The sequence below is a fragment of the Bubalus bubalis genome, chromosome 11 (genome assembly GCF_019923935.1).
Source record: "Bubalus bubalis isolate 160015118507 breed Murrah chromosome 11, NDDB_SH_1, whole genome shotgun sequence".
In the NCBI taxonomy this organism is placed as follows: Eukaryota; Metazoa; Chordata; class Mammalia; order Artiodactyla; family Bovidae; genus Bubalus; species Bubalus bubalis.
In genome coordinates this window covers 49948883-49968623 of record NC_059167.1, presented here as the reverse complement: position 1 = coordinate 49968623, position 19741 = coordinate 49948883, and the positions used below count along the sequence as shown (strand labels likewise).

Genomic DNA, 19741 nt, shown 5'->3' with positions numbered 1-19741 from the left:
TCCTTCCAAGGAATAAGCGTCTTTTAATCTCATGGCTGCAGTCACCATCTGCAGTGATTTTGGAGCCCAAAAAATAAAGTCTGAAACTGTTTCCACTGTTTCCCCATCTATTTGCCATGAAGTGATGGGACCAGATGCCATGATCTTTGTTTTCTGAAAGTTGAACTTTAAGCCAACTTTTTCACTCTCCTTTTTCACTTCATCAAGAGGCTCTTTAGTTCCTCTTCACTTTCTGCCATAAGGGTGGTGTCATCTGTATATCTGAGATTATTGCTATTTCTCCCGGCAATCTTGATTCCAGCTTGTGCTTCTTCCAGCCCAGCGTTTCTCATGATGTACTCTGCATGTATGTTAAATAAGCAGGGTGACAATATCCAGCCTTGACGTACTCCTTTTCCTATTTGGAACCAGTCTGTTGTTCCATGTCCAGTTCTAACTGTTGCTTCCTGACCTGCATATAGGTTTCTCAAGAGGCAGGTCAGGTGCTCTGGTATTCCCATCTCTTTCAGAATTTTCCATAGTTTATTGAGATCCACACAGTCAAAGGCTTTGGCATAGTCAATAAAGCAGAAATAGATGTTTTTCCGGAACTCTCTTCCTTTTTCCATGATCCAGTGGATGTTGGCAATTTGGTCTCTGGTTCTTCTTCCTTTTCTAAAACCAGCTTGAACATCTGGAAGTTCATGGTTCACGTACTGCTGAAGCCTGGCTTGGAGAATTTTGAGCATTACTTTACTACCATGTGAGATGAGTGCAACTGTGCGGTAGTTTGAGCATTCTTTGGCATTGCCTTTCTTTGGGATTGGGATGAAAACTGACCTTTTCCAGTCCTGTGGCCACTGCTGAGTTTTCCAAAGGCTAACAGAGTTTTGCCAAGAGAATGCACTGGTCATAGCAAACACCCTCTTCCAACAACACAAGAGAAGACTCTACACATGGACATCACCAGATGGTCAACACCAAAATCAGATTGATTATATTCTTTGCAGCCAAAGATGGAGAAGCTCTATACAGTCAGCAAAAACAAGACCAGGAGCTGACTGTGGCTCAGATCATGAACTCCTTATTGCCAAATTCAGATTTAAATTGAAGAAAGTAGGGAAAACCACCAGACCATCCAGGTATGACCTAAATCAAATTCCTTATGATTATACAGTGGAAGTGAGAAATAGATTTAAGGGACTAGATCTGATAGACAGAGTGCCTGATGAACTAGGGACAGAGGTTCATGACATTATACAGGAGATAGGGATCAAGACCGTCCCCATGGAAAAGAAATGCAAAAAAGCAAAATGGCTGTCTGGGGAGGCCTTATAAATAGCTGTGAAAAGAAGAGAAGCAAAAAGCAAAGGAGAAAAGGAAAGATATAAGCATCTGAATACAGAGTTCCAAAGAATAGCAAGAAGAGACAAGAAAGCCTTCCTCAGTGCTCAATGCAAAGAAATAGAGGAAAACAACAGAATGGGAAAGACTAGAGATCTCTTCAAGAAAATCAGAGCTACCAAAGGAACATTTCATGCAAAGATGGGCTCAATAAAGGACAGAAATGGTAGGGACCTAACAGAAGCAGAAGATATTAAGAAGAGATGGCAGGAATACACAGAAGAATTGTACAAAAAAGATCTTCACGATCAAGATAATCACGATGGTGTGATCACTGACCTAGAGCCAGACATCCTGGAATGTGAAGTCAAGTGGGCCTTAGAAAGCATTACTACGAACAAAGCCAGTGGAGGTGATGGAATTCCAGTTGAGCTATTTCAAATCCTGGAAGATGATGCTGTGAAAGTGCTGCACCCAATACACAATATACAGTACATACCACTAATTCAGTTTTTAAAATTCAGGAAATTATGAATTCTAAATAAATCCAAGCTCAAAGCCTAGAGCTAAGAAACTATGTAAAATTTTATATTAAAAAATAAAGTTTATATAATTATCTGCATTATCTCTTCAGTATTCACTAACTACAATCCTCTATAAGTTCAGAAGGAAAGAAGGGAAGAAGAGAGGGAGGAAGGAGATAGGGGCATCAACAATGAGGTTCCATGTCTTTAACTCTTCTGTTTATCTTATATGCAGAGTACATCATGCAAAATGCCGGACTGGATAAAGAACAAGCTGGAATCAAGACTGCCAGGAAAAATATCAACAACCTCAAGACTGCCAGGAAAAATATCAACAACCTCAGATACACAGATGACACCACTCTTATGGCAGAAAGTGAAGAGGAACTAAAGAGCCTCTTGATGAAAGTGAAAGAGAGTGAAAAGGTTGTCTTAAAACTCAACATTCAAAAAACTAAGATCATAGCATCTGGTCCCATCACTTCATGGCAAATAGATGGGGAAACAATGACAGACTTTATTTTCTTGTGCTCAAAAATCACTACAGATGATAAATGCAGCCATGAAATTAAAAGATGCTTGCTCCTTGGAAGAAAAGCTATGATCAGAAACTGGGCAGCATATTAAAAAGCAAAGACATTTGCCAACAAAGGTCTGCATAGTCAAAGTCATATGGTTTTTCCAATAGTCATGTATGGATGTGAGAGTTGGACTATAAAGAAAACTGAATGCCAAAGAATGGATGCTTTGAACTGTGGTGTTGGAGAAGACTCTTGAGAGTCCCTTGGACTGCAATTCTAAAAGAAATTATTCCTGAATATTCATTGGAAGGACTGATGTTGAAGCTGAATCTGCAATACTCTGGCCACCTGATGTGAAGCCTGACTCATTTGAAAAGACCCTAACGCTGGGAAAGATTGAAGACAGGAGGAGAAGGGGATGGCAGAGGATGAGATGTTTGGATGGCATCACCGATTCGATGGACATGAGTTGGAGCAAGCTCTGGGAGTTGGTGATGGACAAGGAAGCCTGGCATGCTGCAGTCCATGGGGTGGCAAAGAGTTGGACATGACTGAGGAACTGAACAGAACTGATACCAACTGAAGTTTAAAACTTTGAATTATTCAGCATACTCATGCTGTACCTTTATTCTTTTTCTTTTTTAATAAAGCTCCATGAAATTATACGTTTCTTACTCACCATTGTATCTTCCAAAGCCTACCTCCCTGCCTAGAGATTTCAGCAGACATTCAATAAATATTTGCTAAATGAATGAATTTAAAAATTATATCTCAATTTAGAACTAGTAAAAAACTGTATATAAAATCTACTGTTTAAAGGCTAATATTTCAGTAAACTCTGCTGAATTTAGTCTTCAGTTCAGTTCAGTTCAGTCGCTCAGTTGCGTCTAACTCTTAGCGACCCCATGAAACGCAGCACACCAGGCCTCCCTGTCCATCAGCAACTCCCGGAGTTCACTGAGACTCATGTCCACTGAGTCAGCGATGCCATCCAGCCATCTCATCCTCTGTCATCCCCTTCTCCTCCTGCCCCTAATCCCTCCCAGCACCAGAGTCTTTTCCAGTGAGTCAACTCTTCGCATGAAGTTGCCAAGGTACTGGAGTTTCAGCTTTTAGCATCATTCCTTCCAAAGAAATCCCAGGGCTGATCTCCTTCAGAATGGACTGGTTGGATCTCCTTGCAATACAAGGGACTCTCAAGAGTCTTCTCCAACACAACACTTCAAAAGCATCAATTCTTCAGCGCTCAGCCTTCTTCACAGGCCAACTCTCACATCCATACATGACCACTGGAAAAACCATAGCCTTGACTAGACGGACCTTTGTTGGCAAAGTAATGTCTCTGCTTTTCAATATGCTATCTAGGTTGGCCATAACTTTCCTTCCAAGGAGTAAGCGTCTTTTAATCTCATGGCTGCAAGCACCATCTGCAGTGATTTTGGAGCCCCCCAAAATAAAGTCTGCCATTGTTTCCACTGTTTCCCCATCTATTTCCCATGAACTGATGGGACCGGATGCCATGATCTTAGTTTTCTGAATGTTGAGCTTTAAGCCAACTTTTTCACTCTCCACTTTCACTTTCATCAAGAGGCTTTTTAGTTCCTCTTCACTTTCTGCCATAAGGGTGGTGTCATCTGCATATCTGAGGTGATTGATATTTCTCCCGGCAACCTTGATTCCAGCTTGTGTTTCTTCCAGGCCAGCGTTTCTCATAAGACTAAATAAGTGCATGACTTTCATAAGCTCATGTTGTTAAATCAATCACCATTAGCCCTGAGTTTCTTTATTACTGAATAAATGAAAGACGAAGACTTATAGCTATAAACCTAGATATATCTGCGAAAAGTGATGACCACATAATTTAATTTTCTACAAATGTCAAAAACCAGTCACTAGATCTGGAGTATTAAGAATTTAAGTAATTCAGGAATTTATTCAACAATTATCTACTACGTGCCAACATTATGCTGCTGCTGCTAAGTCACTTTAGTCGTGTCCGACTCCTGTGTGACCCCATAGACAGCAACCCACCAGGCTCCCCTGTCCCTGTGATTCTCCAGGCAAGAACACTGGAGTGGGTTGCCATTTCCTTCTCCAAGGCATGAAAGTGAAGTCACTCAGTCGTGTCCGACTCTTAGCGACCCCATGGACTGCAGCCCACCAGGCTCCTCCATCCATGGGATTTGCCAGGCAAGAGTACTGGAATGTGTTGCCATTGCCTTCTCTGAACATTATGCTAGGCATCCCAAATACATATGGAAAAAAATATCTATCTTCAAGAAAAGCATCAATGTGAGAAAGGAGTCACATGAGTGAATAACCAAACATGACTGGCAGGATGAATAAAATCTTACAGGAAAAAGAAGGTGAATGAACCTGGAGATAAGGTTTAAAGATGAGATGACAAGTGATCCAGTTGCACAGGAATGTGGAGTAGGTTGTGGGGGCTGAGAGGGTGCTAAGCCGATGCTGTTAGAGAAAGGCATTATGAGCAGAGGTACAGAAGTAAAGAATACATACACATACAAGGTGTTGTGTTGTGCTTAGTTGTGTCAGACTCTTTGCGAACACAAGGGAGATATTAAAACTTCTTTCTTAAAATGAAACATTAAACTATTTTGTGATGGACATCCCCTTTTGATAAAATATTCTTACAAAATAATTTTAATGAAAGATTATTCTCTGAAGGACCTAAAATTCTAGGACTGGATTAAAATTTATGAAGTATTCCCAGAAAAGTAATTTGACTTGCTATTATCTAAATAAATACAACAAACCTTATATCACTTCCTTTAATATTTAGGCTCAAGTAAAAATCACATGAGCAACAGCTTTAAATTTCATTATTTAAAGTACTTTGATGTACTTAATGTCAGTTACTCTAAAACTCCTGAATATAAATTCTTTCTTAGTTACTAACCGTGTCTCTTCAAAAAGGACCATAAATTTCCTTAAGGGCAAACACTATTATTGTAATAGTCTTTGAAGGTCCCCACAGAAATCTACAAATATAGTAAATATTCAATTAAATATTTATTGACTAATTGTTGAGATTTGGAATTTCTACCTTTTTAAAAGCAAATGCTATTGCTTCTCAGCCTTGTGACTAAGATGAAGTGTAAAAGCATATGTTACCTTAAAATATACTTGGTATTTTATCATTCTGAAGTTTTTCATTCTCAGAAAACTTTGATAAGAAACTTGATAAGAAAATCAGAAGAATGGTTAGGAATTATATTTTGAGGAGTGTTAATCTGTACCATGCCATCATAACCCATCATCAGGTTTGATTACAACCTTTGTCCTTTAGAGGAAGTTTATTAGTCAACAAGCTCACTTACAGCAACCACGAGAGAAATTCTGAGGGTAATATCTGTAACTTTGAGTTTATATATTAAGCTAATATTCTAAATAAAATAATGCAATCTTAATGTTTAGATGTTTTCACGCTTTGTAATTTTCATACTATTATGAAAAACTAAAAAAATAACATGTGAAAAGATTACTTTTTCTGTAGAAAGGCACAAATAGAAGACATGCCAAAATATTTATTGAAGGAGTAAGTAAAATAAATTACTAGAATTAAAAATTCACTAGGTAATGTTAATGATAACTCATCACTATAAAAACATATGGGAGTAACTTCCGGTTCAAGATGGCCAAGTAGAAGGGCCTGAGCTCATCTTCTCCTGCAAGAGCACCAAAATTGCAACTAGCTGTTGAACAACAACCACTGACAGGAGGATGCTTGAACTCAACAACAAAAAAAGACATCTCACACTCAAAGACATATAACTGCTGCAGTTCATGGGGTCGCAAAGAGTCTGACACAACTGAGCGACTGAACTGAACTGAATCATGATGAAAAAGCAGAAAGTTATGTCCAGATAAAGGGACAAGATAAAATCCCAGAAAAACAACGAAATGAAGTGGAGACAGGCAGTCTTCCAAGAAAAGAATTCAGAATAATGATAGTGAAGATGATCCAGGATGTCAGAAAAAGAATGGAAGCAAAGATTGAGAAGATCCAAGAAATGTTTACCAAAGACCTAGAAGAACTAAAGAACAAACAAACAGATAAGTAACACACTAAAAGGAATCAGTAGCAGAATAACTGAGGCAGAAGAATGGATAAATGACCTGGGGAAAGAATGGTGGAAATCACTGCCACAGAACAGAGTATATAAAAAAGTGAAAAGAAATGAAGACAGCCTAAGAGACCTCTGAGACAACATTAAACATTTGCATTAGAGGGGTCCCAGAAGACGAGAGAAAGGACCTGAGAAAACATTTGAAGAGATAATAGCTGAAAACCTTCTGAACATGAGAAAGAAAATAGTCAACCAAGTCTAGGAAGCACAGAAAGTCCCAGGAAGAATAAACCCAAGGAGGAACACACCAAGACACACAGTAATCAAACTGACAAAAATTAAAGACAGAGATAAAATAGTAAAAGCAGCAAGGGAAAAATGACAAGTAACATACAATGAACTCCCATCAGGCTATCAGCTGATTTCTCAACAGGAACTCTACTAGCCAGAAGGGAATGGTATGATATATTTAAAGTGATGAAAGGGAAGAACCTATAACCAAGAATACTCTACTCAGCAGGACTCTCCTTCAGATTTGATGGAGAAATCAAAAGCTTTCCAGACAAGAAAACGTTAAGAGAATTCAGCACCAGCAAACCAGCTTTACAACAAATGCTAAAGGAACTTCTCTAGGCAGGAAAAAGAGAAGGAAAAGAAAATAAATCCCAAACAATTAAGAAAACAGTAATAGGATTATACATATCAATAATTACCTTAAATGTAAGTGGATTAAATACACCAACCTAAAGACACAGACTGACTGGGTGGATGAAAACACAGTGCATGTATGCACTTCCACTTACCACATCACTCTGCCTAACCCCCCCCCCCAAATTGTATGTAATTATTTTATATTGTTAAGTTAATCATGTTCCCATTACAGCTTGCAATTGTAATTGTCTTTTTTTTTTTTTTTTGGTCTGGCTATTGATTGTGAAAACTGACAAACATCTTTTATAATTGTGATTATGTAACTATTACTTAATACCACTCTATCATGATTGGTTAACAGAAAAACAATAGAACTCTTTATGACCAAAACTAGAATCTAATAGAAAAACCTGTGATCACTTTTTAAAATCCAGATGCATATCAGAATTATCTTGAGATTTTTTGAAAAATACAAATGCCCAGTATTGCTTTTTTTCTCCATAACTCCAGATATGTTTCTAATGAGAATTTGTGTTTAAAAACAACTAGACTATACAGTGATCTTTTTACTTTTATCTAGCTTGTTTCACTTTTTCTATTTCATATTCAGTGCTCCCATTTCATTTAGCTTCTGTTCTCCAATTTTTCTCTTTTTTTTTTATGTTCTTCCTCAAGCCTTTATTGTTTCAGAAAAGCTTTTCTATATATATATATTTTTTAAAAGAAAACTTATGCATTTTTGCCTAACTAAAAAAATTATGACATTTTGATTCCACTTGTTTGACTAAATGTGAATACAATACTAGATTTCTAATTAAAAATAGATATGCAACAAGCAACAAAGGTTAACTGTATAGCACAAGGAACTACAGTCAGTATCTTGTAATAACTTATGATGGAAAATAATTTCAAAAATAATATATGTGTATTTGTGTAACTGAATCACCTTGCTGTGCACCTGAAACATTGTAAGTCAACTATACTTCAATAAAATATGTATTAAAAAAAATATGGGTAGGGAAAAAGCACTTGATGAGCTTTAGCAGTAAAAGGAACTATTCTTTCTGTAACTGAAGGACAAATGCACAATTGAAAAGGTGATTATGTTTAAAAGACTGGGTCCATGAATATACTTGAGTATTTAAAAAAGAAACAGCCTGAGGTAAACATGTGTTAAGAATATATGTGAAATAATACACATTACTATAAATATTAAAAGATAAACTAAGGATATTTCCCATATGAGGAAGAAAATGAACTTACTTATTCAAAAGCTTTGATTATATATACCTTGCTTTCAGAAATAAAAATATTCCTTGAAGCTGCCTATAAAGTGATTTTAACTGAAAAACCAATCCTCATTAATTCTTAATACCAATTTTTAAATATTACAAGACAGGATTTAAAAGAGAATGCAAATAATAAAATATTACATACATTACAAAATATTTCTAATGATTATTTAGGCTTGTAATCTTGGTGTGTATTACAAGAATTTCATATCAATCCTTTCATTTTACTGAGGACTACAACCAAAGTCATTCTTTAAAAAAAAAGAAAAATCAAGCTTTTATTATTGGGGGCAGTTTATTTCAACTGATTGTTTGCACCATAGCCCTGTCTATAGCTGGCTGAACTTGAAGCCTGATTTCTTTTGTCTTTGTTGTTTTGTTATCCTTTGAAAACTCCTATTGATAAAGAAGTGAGGGCCCAGTATTACCTGGGTAAAGGGAAAGTACCCTCAAAGAAGGATTATATAATTCACACAATAGCATAACCATGAGGTTCTGAAAGTACAGCTACAAGTAGTGTCCCCACCAGTATATTTCCACTCAATTTACACCATGATCTATTCGTGAAAGGAGTATCTTACAGGTAAATAAAACTGACCTGAGACTATTCAGCTAGCTTTTCTTTTCCCTTTTCATTTTCCAGTAAGCCAGACTGTTGTATAATAACTATCTCAAAAGCCATAAAGTCTGTTTTTCTTTGAGTTACCATCTCATGAACACTAGAAGCTTCAATTTTCTTTCAGACATTATAGCATGTATAATACCTGACTTTAAATGCATTAAGCAACTTGTATTTTTATTAAAATAATAATCCTCTGATCCCTCTACATTATTACTTCTGAGACTTCAACAAGCCCCAGTGTGTTTGACTTCAGTGGTGGCTAGAATCAAAGACAGCTTGATACTGAAAACTGGACCACGAGTTCTATACTTCATCATGGAATCATGAGTAGCAACCAACAGCTGTTCTACTCATCAGCTATTTTAAACCATTTAATATGATCTGTAGCAAGACTAATTCTTTTCTAAATAAGCATGTCAACACTTAAACCAAAACTATGCTGTTCTTCAAAACCGTCTTCTTGAAAAGTTTAATACTTTATGTATGCTGCTACTTTACAAATAATTTCAGAACTTTCTTTTCAGAAATCTCCATCATAGAAAATTTACTAATCATATAAAGAAATCACTCTCCTTACTGTGTAAACATTGGATTAATACTCCTGGCCTGGCTTTTCCAGCTGTCCTTCCCACTAGCCCCTCTATTCCCACATTCCCTTAAATCTGACCCCTGCCTTTTCCTTTCTTCTGGTTTTTGAAATCAACACACTGAGATTTTAAAGAGTGGGAATGAACCTTGAAGCAACCCAGGATAATGGACGGTGAAACGAAAGAAATAGATCTGGAAGTCAATGATCATACTCATGCTTCTTGCTTGCTTCTATCATGGGAAACAATTTGCTAATGGCCATGAATGAGTTTTTTTTCTTTTTTTTTTAAATTTTTTTATGATATCCGTATTTTCTCTTGAAAGAAGTGTCTTCCAGGCCAATAGTTTTCAAGTTAACATTTGGGGGTTTAAAAGAGGTATGTTTCAAAATATTAACTTAAGTCCGTGCATTCTGAGTTCTGCCCACCTGGGGTGACTTATACCTTACCTCCTCCCCTCCAACACTCCATAGTCATTCTTATCATTGCTCATCAAGCCTTGCCATAAGACGAACCTCCTCCACAACAGTCAGTACTCTAACTTGAGGCCAACCCAAACCATCAAGAGTGCTCAAATACAAATGAACGATGCTCAGGAATTATTTCCTAAACTTAACTTGGGTGGAAGGGTTAGGAAATAGCATGAATTTTTGGTAGACAAAGCAACCTCAGTTATTAGGACAGGTGCCCTTTTTATCCTCTACTTTCTAAAATGATAGCATATTCTAAGTATCTTAGGGGTCAATAACCAGAGTAGATGATGGTGATTTGGCCCAATACTGAGCAATATAACTGATTTTTCAACTAAATCATGATTATGAAGAAAAATCTACATTTCTTAAGAAAACAGCTAAAAGATCATTTAAAACAAACAGAAAGTAACTGCTTAAGATTAAATTGGATTGGAGAAATTTTCCTTTTGTCTCTGTAATGCTACTTTTGTAACCTGATAAATCAAGGTCACCTTCTATATACTGATATATTACTGTGTTACGTGTAAGCTTATACACATTCTTTCCAAACCATAAACTCTCCTTACCAGCTAATGGGCCACTAATTAACTGTATACATGCAGATTCACTTCTGATTGCATTTGCCTCAACTAAGAGATTCAAATTCAACTATTCAAGTGAGGTATGTTTAGAAAATGAGGTACCTAAAGATTGTTTATATATATGTATATGTCTTGTACATATGTACATATACATATATGACAAGGAGTATGACCAAGCAGGTGTAGAGGTTTTGTAATTAAAGCTCAGGAAAGAAAATGAAAACTAGGTATTAGAAATAGGACTCCTAATGTCTGATGTGGAAGGGAATTTAAATAAGGAAAAGATACCCTGATCCAAGTCAGAGAGCTCAGACTTGCTCATGCCTTAGGTTTTAAAGAGCACAGCAAAGTATCAGATATAATTACTGAATAAGGAAGATTTTCCAAAGCTTTCCCCTTGCTCACACATCCACACCTGTCTCTGGGTCCATAATGAGAAATGAGCAGGCATCCATTAGTCTTAAGTGATAGAATCAGAAAAGTAGTAAGCACATGAAGAAAGAAGACATAAACTACTCAATTTAGATAAAAGAAGAATTAATAAAACCACTCCACTGAAACTTTTGGGGAAGGAGTACAGTGTTTTCAGTAATTAGGGTTAATAAACAAATTCACTGCATAATGCTCATCTAATTTGAAATATGTAAAATTTTCATAAAATTTTAAATACTTTTTTAAAATTGAAAGATAATTGCTTTACAGAATTTTGTTGTTTTCTGTCAAACCTCAAAAAATATGAAACGCTTCACAAATTTGTGTGTCATCCTTGCATAGGGGCCGTGCTAATCTCTATATGTACTTCCGAAGTAAGCACTATAAATCATTTCTATTTAAAGTTTATTTTATTGTCCTGGGTTAACAGATACAAAGATATGTAAGGACTCACCTTCGTTTGCAGTTTTAATCCATAAACCTGTTTTTCCAAAAATCAAATTTCACAACTGTAAAATCACTAATGAGATTTTCAGAAATATAAGTTTTAAGGTTCATACTTCCTACTTTGTTTTTAGATACATCTATTAATATTTCCATGTTTCAGTAGTCTGTGGATTTTAAGATTTGGTATGATAAAATCTATTAGCACTTTCCCAATTATTTATACAAGGCAAAGTAAGAAGCAGTGAAATTCAAGTTAATATACTGAAATGTCAAATCTCTCAGGAATCCATTTTCTTAAATAATCATTAAAATATTTTGTACTCCACAATATGCGTTTCTCAAAATTGAAACACATGGTGATCTAGACTTTAAGTACTGACCTTGTAATTAAAACTTTCTAATTTGATCAATAATGTTCCTATCAATACAATGTAAGGGACGCAAATGGTTCAACAATGCACCTACTTCACATTTTCCTTTTTAAAGAAAACATTATTTTAAATGTTTTATTAAGTATTTTTAAAGAAAACCCTAGAGATAACTTGAATTTATACTCAAGTAGATTATCACAGGCTACAGATAATAATGGCTTTCCAGGTGGTGCTCGTGGTAAAGAATCCACCTGCCAATGCAAGAGATCTAAGAAACGGGTTCAATCCCTGGGTCGGGACAATCCCCTGGAGAAAGGAATGGCAACCCACTCCTGTAATCTTGCCTGGAGAATCCCATGGACAGAGAAGCCTGAAGGGCTACAGTCCACAGAGTCACAAGGAGTTGAACGGACTAGCACAAAGATAATAGTATTTGTGGACCTAAGTAAATCTAGATTTCCTTTTATTAATTTCCCATAATTTAAGAAATGTGTACATAGGTAATTCCTGAAAACTCTTCTAGTCTTTGAACAAAAAGGAAGATGAGGACAAAAATCATTCAATATTTGTAGTTACCATACTGATCTGGTTAAAAGATTATTGAGAAGAGGAGTTTATATTGTAGCTAAATTTAAAATTATGAGCTTACTTAAAATACAAGATATAGAGAGCTGAAAAAAATTAAAAAGATACAGGATATAAAGGAATAATCTAAACAACACCAACAGGACACAACTGAACATGCCACCTCACCTGCCCACCCGTCCCCAGACATGCACAACAGACATGCACAACCAAACAGACATGCACAACAGACATGCATAACCAAAGCAATGGCCAATCAGAAAGTCAGCGCCAAGAAAAAGGTGTGTGTGTGGTGGCAAGGGGCAGTGCTGGGCTAGATGTAAAAGACCTGAATAGTTATTCTGGATTGGACCTGGTTTGAACAGATCAACTGCAAATAACAGTTTAGAATAAACTGAAAAATACAAGCATGGATTAGGTAAAATAAAAATCTGCTGATATGGAAAAGCAGAAATTAACATAAAAAAGCATATATTAAAAGAACATGTACAAAATAATATATTACCAGTAAAGAAATACAAGTATACATATATACACACAGAAAAATATCTAGAAGAACACTAAAGTATTAACTATGTCATCTCTAGGTGATGGGAATATGGTGTTTTTAATTTTCTTATTTTTGCTTATTTATATTTTTTCACTTTCTGTATGCATGTGTGTATATATTACTTTACAAATGACATTTTCAGTACTGCAAAAGAAAAATGTATATGCTTTTTTCATATTACTGAATGCCACTGTTTAAATTCTAGACCCCTTAACTATACTGTATCATTCATTACACAAGATACATGTAATAAATAAATAACATATATTTATCAGTCACCTTTTCGAAGAGCTAATTTTGCTGAAAGCTGTCAATGTAAAATGCCAATTATCCAATACAGTAGCCATCCAATGTAAGTGATTACTTTATTCAACAATACAAGACACCTGGCACTAGTGGTAAAGAACATGTCTGCCAGTGCAGGAGATGTAAGAGATGTAGGTTCAATTCCTGGGTCAGAAGATCCCCTGGAAAAAGGAATGGCAACCCACTCCAGTATTTTTGCCTGGAGAATCCCAAGGACAGAGGAGCCTGGTGGGCTACAGTCTACAGGGTCACGAAGAAGCCGACACGACTGAAACGACTTAGCATGCACGCACACACGACTTACAATCAGTGGCATGTACCTGCCTCAAATGAAAAACAAAATAATCGTTTTCATATTTCCAAACAGAGTAAACTACAGAAAGTAATGTAACTTGAAAGCATAAAAATATCTGATTTCTAAAATATAAAACCTGTAGTTGAGTTGGAAGGAAAAATACACAGATTCACAATGACACAAGTAACAGATGCCTTTCTCCTGACTAATCAATTAATAATGATACATCAATATAAACTTGAGTTAATACAAAACAATAGCAACAATATTGATTTTAAAAAATAAAGCAACTTAGTAGAAATACTATACACAAAGAATGCTTATGTATAAAAGTAGAGCTTCAAATATTTGTATCAAAAGTAAAATGTTAAATTCAAAGAGAAAAGTAAAAATACAGAAAGGCAAAAGGATGTACAAGGAAAGAGCCTGACAAAATAGCAAAATACCTATCAGAAGAACTAAGAGATCAGCAAGTAATATGGAAAAGGCAATACATTAAAATTCACAACAAAATTTACATCCACATGAAAAAGAAAGCAAAAGTCAAGTTTCAAAAAGATGACATATCCTCCAAGGTTACAGCAGCAGGAAAAAAAAAGATTAGTCTTTCAAAAATTACTAGATTACACTAAAACTGAAGGTAATGAAATAGTTCAATAAAACAGTTATAACATTTTTGTTACACTTCACACTTTCATGTATGTTATTCTGGGGTGACACAATGAAATTGTGCGTCACTCTCTTTTTAAAGACTGGCACTTTGATATTTTAAGAAACTTACTCAAGGTCACACTGTTTATTGCAGGGACAGAAATCCAACTCTACATCCTTACTTGATGTGACTATTAAGTAGTCTACTTGTATCAGTTACCTACTTATTATCACTGTATTACATCATTTTTATTGTTTATGTGTCACTCCCATTCCCTTAGTTCCACTAGGACTATAACTCCTTGGGGGCAAGGAGTTATAGGTATAGTAATAGGTATAAACCTACCTCTAGTCATCTTTGTAGTACCATCACCTGTCACTGTATATTTTTATAAGTACTTAAAAATGTTAATGAACATACATAAAGGTAATCAAAGAAACCTAACATATGGAGAATTTATTTAATTACATGTATAATATAACATCACAAATTCCTCTCAGTTAAATGTGCAGCATAGGCAGCCATACCAATCAACGATCACATTCCCTAATCCCAACTAGACGAGACAGGGGTGACTAATCTGAGACTAGTCAATCCACTGGCTTATTAATAATCAAATGTTCTCTCCTGTGAACTGGACCCAAAAGTCAGATATAAAGGCAGTACTTAAGTTACAGATATTGTGAATTTGGGCAAAGTGATAAATAAGTAAAGGAAGCTGGTCTGTAAAACGAACAAGAGCAAAAAGCAGACATCCATCCGGGGAATCTGAATCAAGGATGCTATTGGCTCCAAACGGACAGAGAAAACAGATTCACTTCTAAGCACTTCATGACAGGTTTCAGATATTTGGATAACACCTATTACTATAATAAGCTTTCAACCAGGATGAAACATGAGGACTAACATGTAACGCTAAATAGGTAAAACCAATAACTATTGTTAGACGTTAGATGTTTCATACAGAAGCAATCAGTATGTAGTGTTTTACTTCAACTGGCTTAATGCTTTTGAGATGTAATCATGTACACGCTTATCAATATTTTGTTTCTTTTGATTGCTGAGTACTTTTCCTTTATGTAGATGTGAGTTATCTGTAATATTTTTAAAAACTGCTCGCCAGTTGATAAACATTTGGATGTTTTTCCATTTGGTATTAATATGAATAAGTCCTCCATGATGATTCTCCAAAAAAAAAAAAATGTATATACACGTTTCATTTCTCTTGGATGAATTCCAGGGAGTGGGAATGTTGGGTTATATGGTAAGTGTATGTTGAATTTGTAAGAAAGTGTCAAGCTGTTTTCCTAAGGTGTCTAGATTATTTTTCATTTCTATTTGACACAATGCAGCCATATTTGGTATTATGATTTATTGTTGTTGTTTTAGTCATTCTAACTGATTATAGAGTGATTCACTGTGGTTTTAATTTGCATTTCTCTGATATCAATGTTAATGATACTGAACATATTTACAAGTACTGTTCACCATTCATGTATCTTCTTTGATGTAGTGTAGTTTTAGATAATTTTGCCTTATTTTTTTAAAAAATTGAGTTGTCAGATATTTGGTTATAAGTTCTTTCTGTATTACAAGTCCTTTGGTGAATTAAAAAATCACATTTATACAGTAATAGGAACACTGTTAAGAATTTTGATGTACAATCTCCATTACCATCAAGTGACAAAATAACAAAATAAAAATATATAAATATTTTTGTTTGGTCTCTTCCCAGTCATATACTATCTTATTCTCATTCCTCCAGTATATGACTATCCAGTGTTTCTCTCAAGCACACTGTGCTTGCTTTCTAAAAATACTACCAAATATGCTCACATCATAAGTCAGAGTCTATTTCCTCTATTATTCCCCAATTCTCAAGAATGCATGGTTCATAACAAGTAATATTTGCTGAATAACTCAAGTTACAGAATAAAAAGAATTTTGTTTGGGGCTCAGAAAAGTCAATGGATTAATATTTTAAGTAGAAATCAACAGAATATCAAGTCACAAAATTCTGATATAAAAATAACAACCTATGAAACTTTCAAAACACATTATAACTAATAAAATACTATGTTTTCAATAAACTTTAGTTCAGGAGCTTCTGATCCTGAAGACTCAATTTTTGGAATATAAGGCACAAGAGAAGTAAATCAAACTGCTACCATTCAACACAAGAAGCATGAGTCAAAGCACACAAGATAATAGACAAAAACCAGTGACCTAAGCAAAATGTCAGCAAACCAAACACTGAATATTCTATAGGAGAATTATTAACAGATTATTAAATCAAGAGCTAAACCATGTTCTAAATTGTCTGTTGAAATACTATGGTAAACATCAGTCACATGAGCCTATTTAAATATAAATTTCAAATAATTAAATTTTAAAGCACTGCCTCAGTTGCACTAGCCACATTTCAAGCACTTATTAAGCACATTTAACAAAGATTTTTAAAATTTTCATCACTGCAGAAATTCTAACATACAGTGCCAGCCTAGGGTATTTGGCAGACCCAACTGAGAGTTTAAGGGAGTCTTACTCTTCTCAAGATTTTTTTTCCTATTTTTTTCCTGTTTGAAGGAAATAGAGCATTTTACTTTAGGATTTAATTATTCTTACTGAATATTATTATTTTAAAGTATTTACACCATATAAATAAGGTAATAAATACAAATAATGGAGTATAAATACCTTCCCTTGGGAGGTAACTACAATATTGAAATTAGCTTTATCATTCCCTTGCTTTTAAAATAACTTTACCAAATATATTTACCTAAAAATGTAGTGTTTTATTATACAGAGTGAAGTAAGCCAGAAAGAAAAACACCAATACAGTATACTAACGCATATATATGGAATTTAGAAAGATGGTAATGATAACCCTGTATGCGAGACAGCAAAAGAGACACAGATGTATAGAACAGTCTTTTGGACTCTGTGGGAGAGGGAGAAGGTGAGATGATTTGGGAGAATGGCACTGAAACATGTATAATATCATATATGAAACGAATCGCCAGTCCAGGTTCAATGCATGATACAGGATGCTTGGGGCTGGTGCACTGGGATGACCCAGAGGGATGGTACGCGGAGGGAGGTGGGAGGGGGATTCAGGATGGGGAACACGTGTACACCCGTGGAGGATTCATGTTGATGTATGGCAAAACCAATACAATATTGTAAAGTAATTAGCCTCCAATAAATAAATAAATTTATATTAAAAAAAGAAAAATATGTAGTGTTTTGCTTTGCCTGTTTAATTTTATATCAGTAGAATGTAGATGCAGATGTAAGCTATTATATATAGAACGGATAAACAAGATCCTACTGTATAGCACAGAGGACTATATTCAATATCCTATGATAAACCATAATGGAGAAGATTTTAAAAAATAACGTGTGTATATGTATACATATACCTACATCTGAATCACTTTGCTGCACAGCAGAAATTAACACAACATTGTATTAATAAATCAACTATACTTCAAAAAAATTTTAAAAGCTCAGTATTGTTCCAAAAAGTTAGGCCTAAATCAATGAAAACATCACCTACATACCAAAGCTATGGTACACATACAAAGTTTAAGGCTCCAAATGATTCTCTTAAAAAAAAAAAGAGGAATTTTTTCATATACTGTATATTCAACTGATCATAACACCTTGTGTACCAAAGACAGTATTATAAGATATTGAATACAATCCTCTGTATATAGTTGCTATATACAAATATCTCTTTTTCCTTTCCTTCTCTTTTCTCTTCACTGTAGAGCAGCAATTATTAAAGTGTAGTCCCTCAAAATCAGCAGCATCAGCTCACAGGGGAACTTGTTAGAAATGCAAATCCTTTGCCCCATCCCTAACCCAATGAATCAAAACCTCTGGGGATGAGGTCAAGGGTCATGTTATAGAACAAGCCCTCTAGGTGACTATGATATGTGCTAAAGTTTAAGAACCTCTAGAGAAGTATTTCAACAATCAGTATACACAAGAGGTTAAACATGAACAGAAATTTCTGTTGACCAACAAACTCAATAATGAAAAATAGATTATATACCCTTTCTTCACTTGTTAAACTTTAGAAATTTCAACTTACCCTAAAATATTACTTTCAAAACAACCTGACTGGCCAAAATATACACAAAAAACAGCAAAGCTACAAATTTAACTTTCTCCACATACATACATAGTTCTCCTCCCTCCCCGTATATAGTGGTGAGAGATTTTATATTTACATATATATTTTTTAAATCTTAACAGTGTCTATTTTTCTATTAACTTTTCTCCTTATGGTCTCTCTCTTTTTTAAACTATTTTTCCCATATGCACATTGCCCAACTGCCTTTATTGGCAAATACTATATGTGTCCTTTTCTAATTTTTCTAACAGGGAGATTTTTTTTTTTCTTGGAAATTTATAAAGGATGTGTATATATTAAGGCTCTCAAACTGCTGTTATATATTATAAATTCTTTCTCAAATGTTTAGTTTGCCCTTACACATTTTAACTTACATTTATAACATGTGAGTTTGGCTTTTTTTAATTAAAAATATTTTAGCATACAGATAAACACAAAATAATGTGAGATGCATGTTTCCAACAGTCAGATTGAACAAATGTTGTCTTTTTACCATAGTCATTTCATACCTCAAAGATAAACTATCACAAGGATACAGGATGCTTGGGGCTGGTGCACTGGGATGACCCAGAGGGATGGTACAGGGAGGGAGGTGGGAGGGGGGTTCAGGATGGGGAACACGTGTACACCCGTGGCAGATTCATGTTGATGTATGGCAAAACGAATACAATATTGTAAAGTAATTAGCCTCCAATTAAAATAAATAAATTTAAATTAAAAAAAATCACAAACAGAACTTTTTCTAGAATAAAATATTTGCATACTTTCCTTTGAGTTTTTCTCTTTTTTAAGACATAGTTCTTTCTTACTCTCAAATCAGAGAAACACACAACTATTATTTTTCAGAAAATTTAACATATTATGGGACATTTCAAACATATACAAAAATGAGACAGCTTTAACTATTATCAATTCATTGTCGACCTCTTTTGAACTATACCAGGCAGGGGTCCAGAAATGTCATGCAGTGCATGTTTTCAGTTTTCCAAGGCCCATGGGTCTCTTTTCAAATTACTCAGTTCTGCCTTTATAGCACAAAAGTAGCTATAGGTCATACGTACTTGAATTGGCATAACTTTGTTCCAATAGAACCTTATTTACAAAAACAGGCTGTAAGCTAACTGGGTTACTGCTTGCAGCCCCTGATCCATAACCTATTCATTTCCTCATTCCTGCATTATTTTGAAAATTTTCCAATATATCATTTCATCTCAACTGTAAATATTGCTCTACTTCTAAACAATAAAAGTTCTTTCTTTAAAAAGGATTAAACACTATTACTACCCATAAAAGAGCT

The 19741-nt window shown here is 34.9% G+C and overlaps 1 protein-coding gene and 1 non-coding gene across 7 annotated transcripts in view; both read right to left on the bottom strand.

The window, feature by feature from the left end:
- TCF12 (transcription factor 12) overlaps nt 1-19741 on the bottom strand; it is a 392641-nt gene that overhangs the window by 317787 nt on the left and 55113 nt on the right. The window lies entirely within an intron of this gene.
- Nucleotides 11395-11498, bottom strand: LOC112577852. Its single transcript, XR_003102054.1, has one exon. It is a non-coding gene; the product is annotated as a U6 spliceosomal RNA (small nuclear RNA).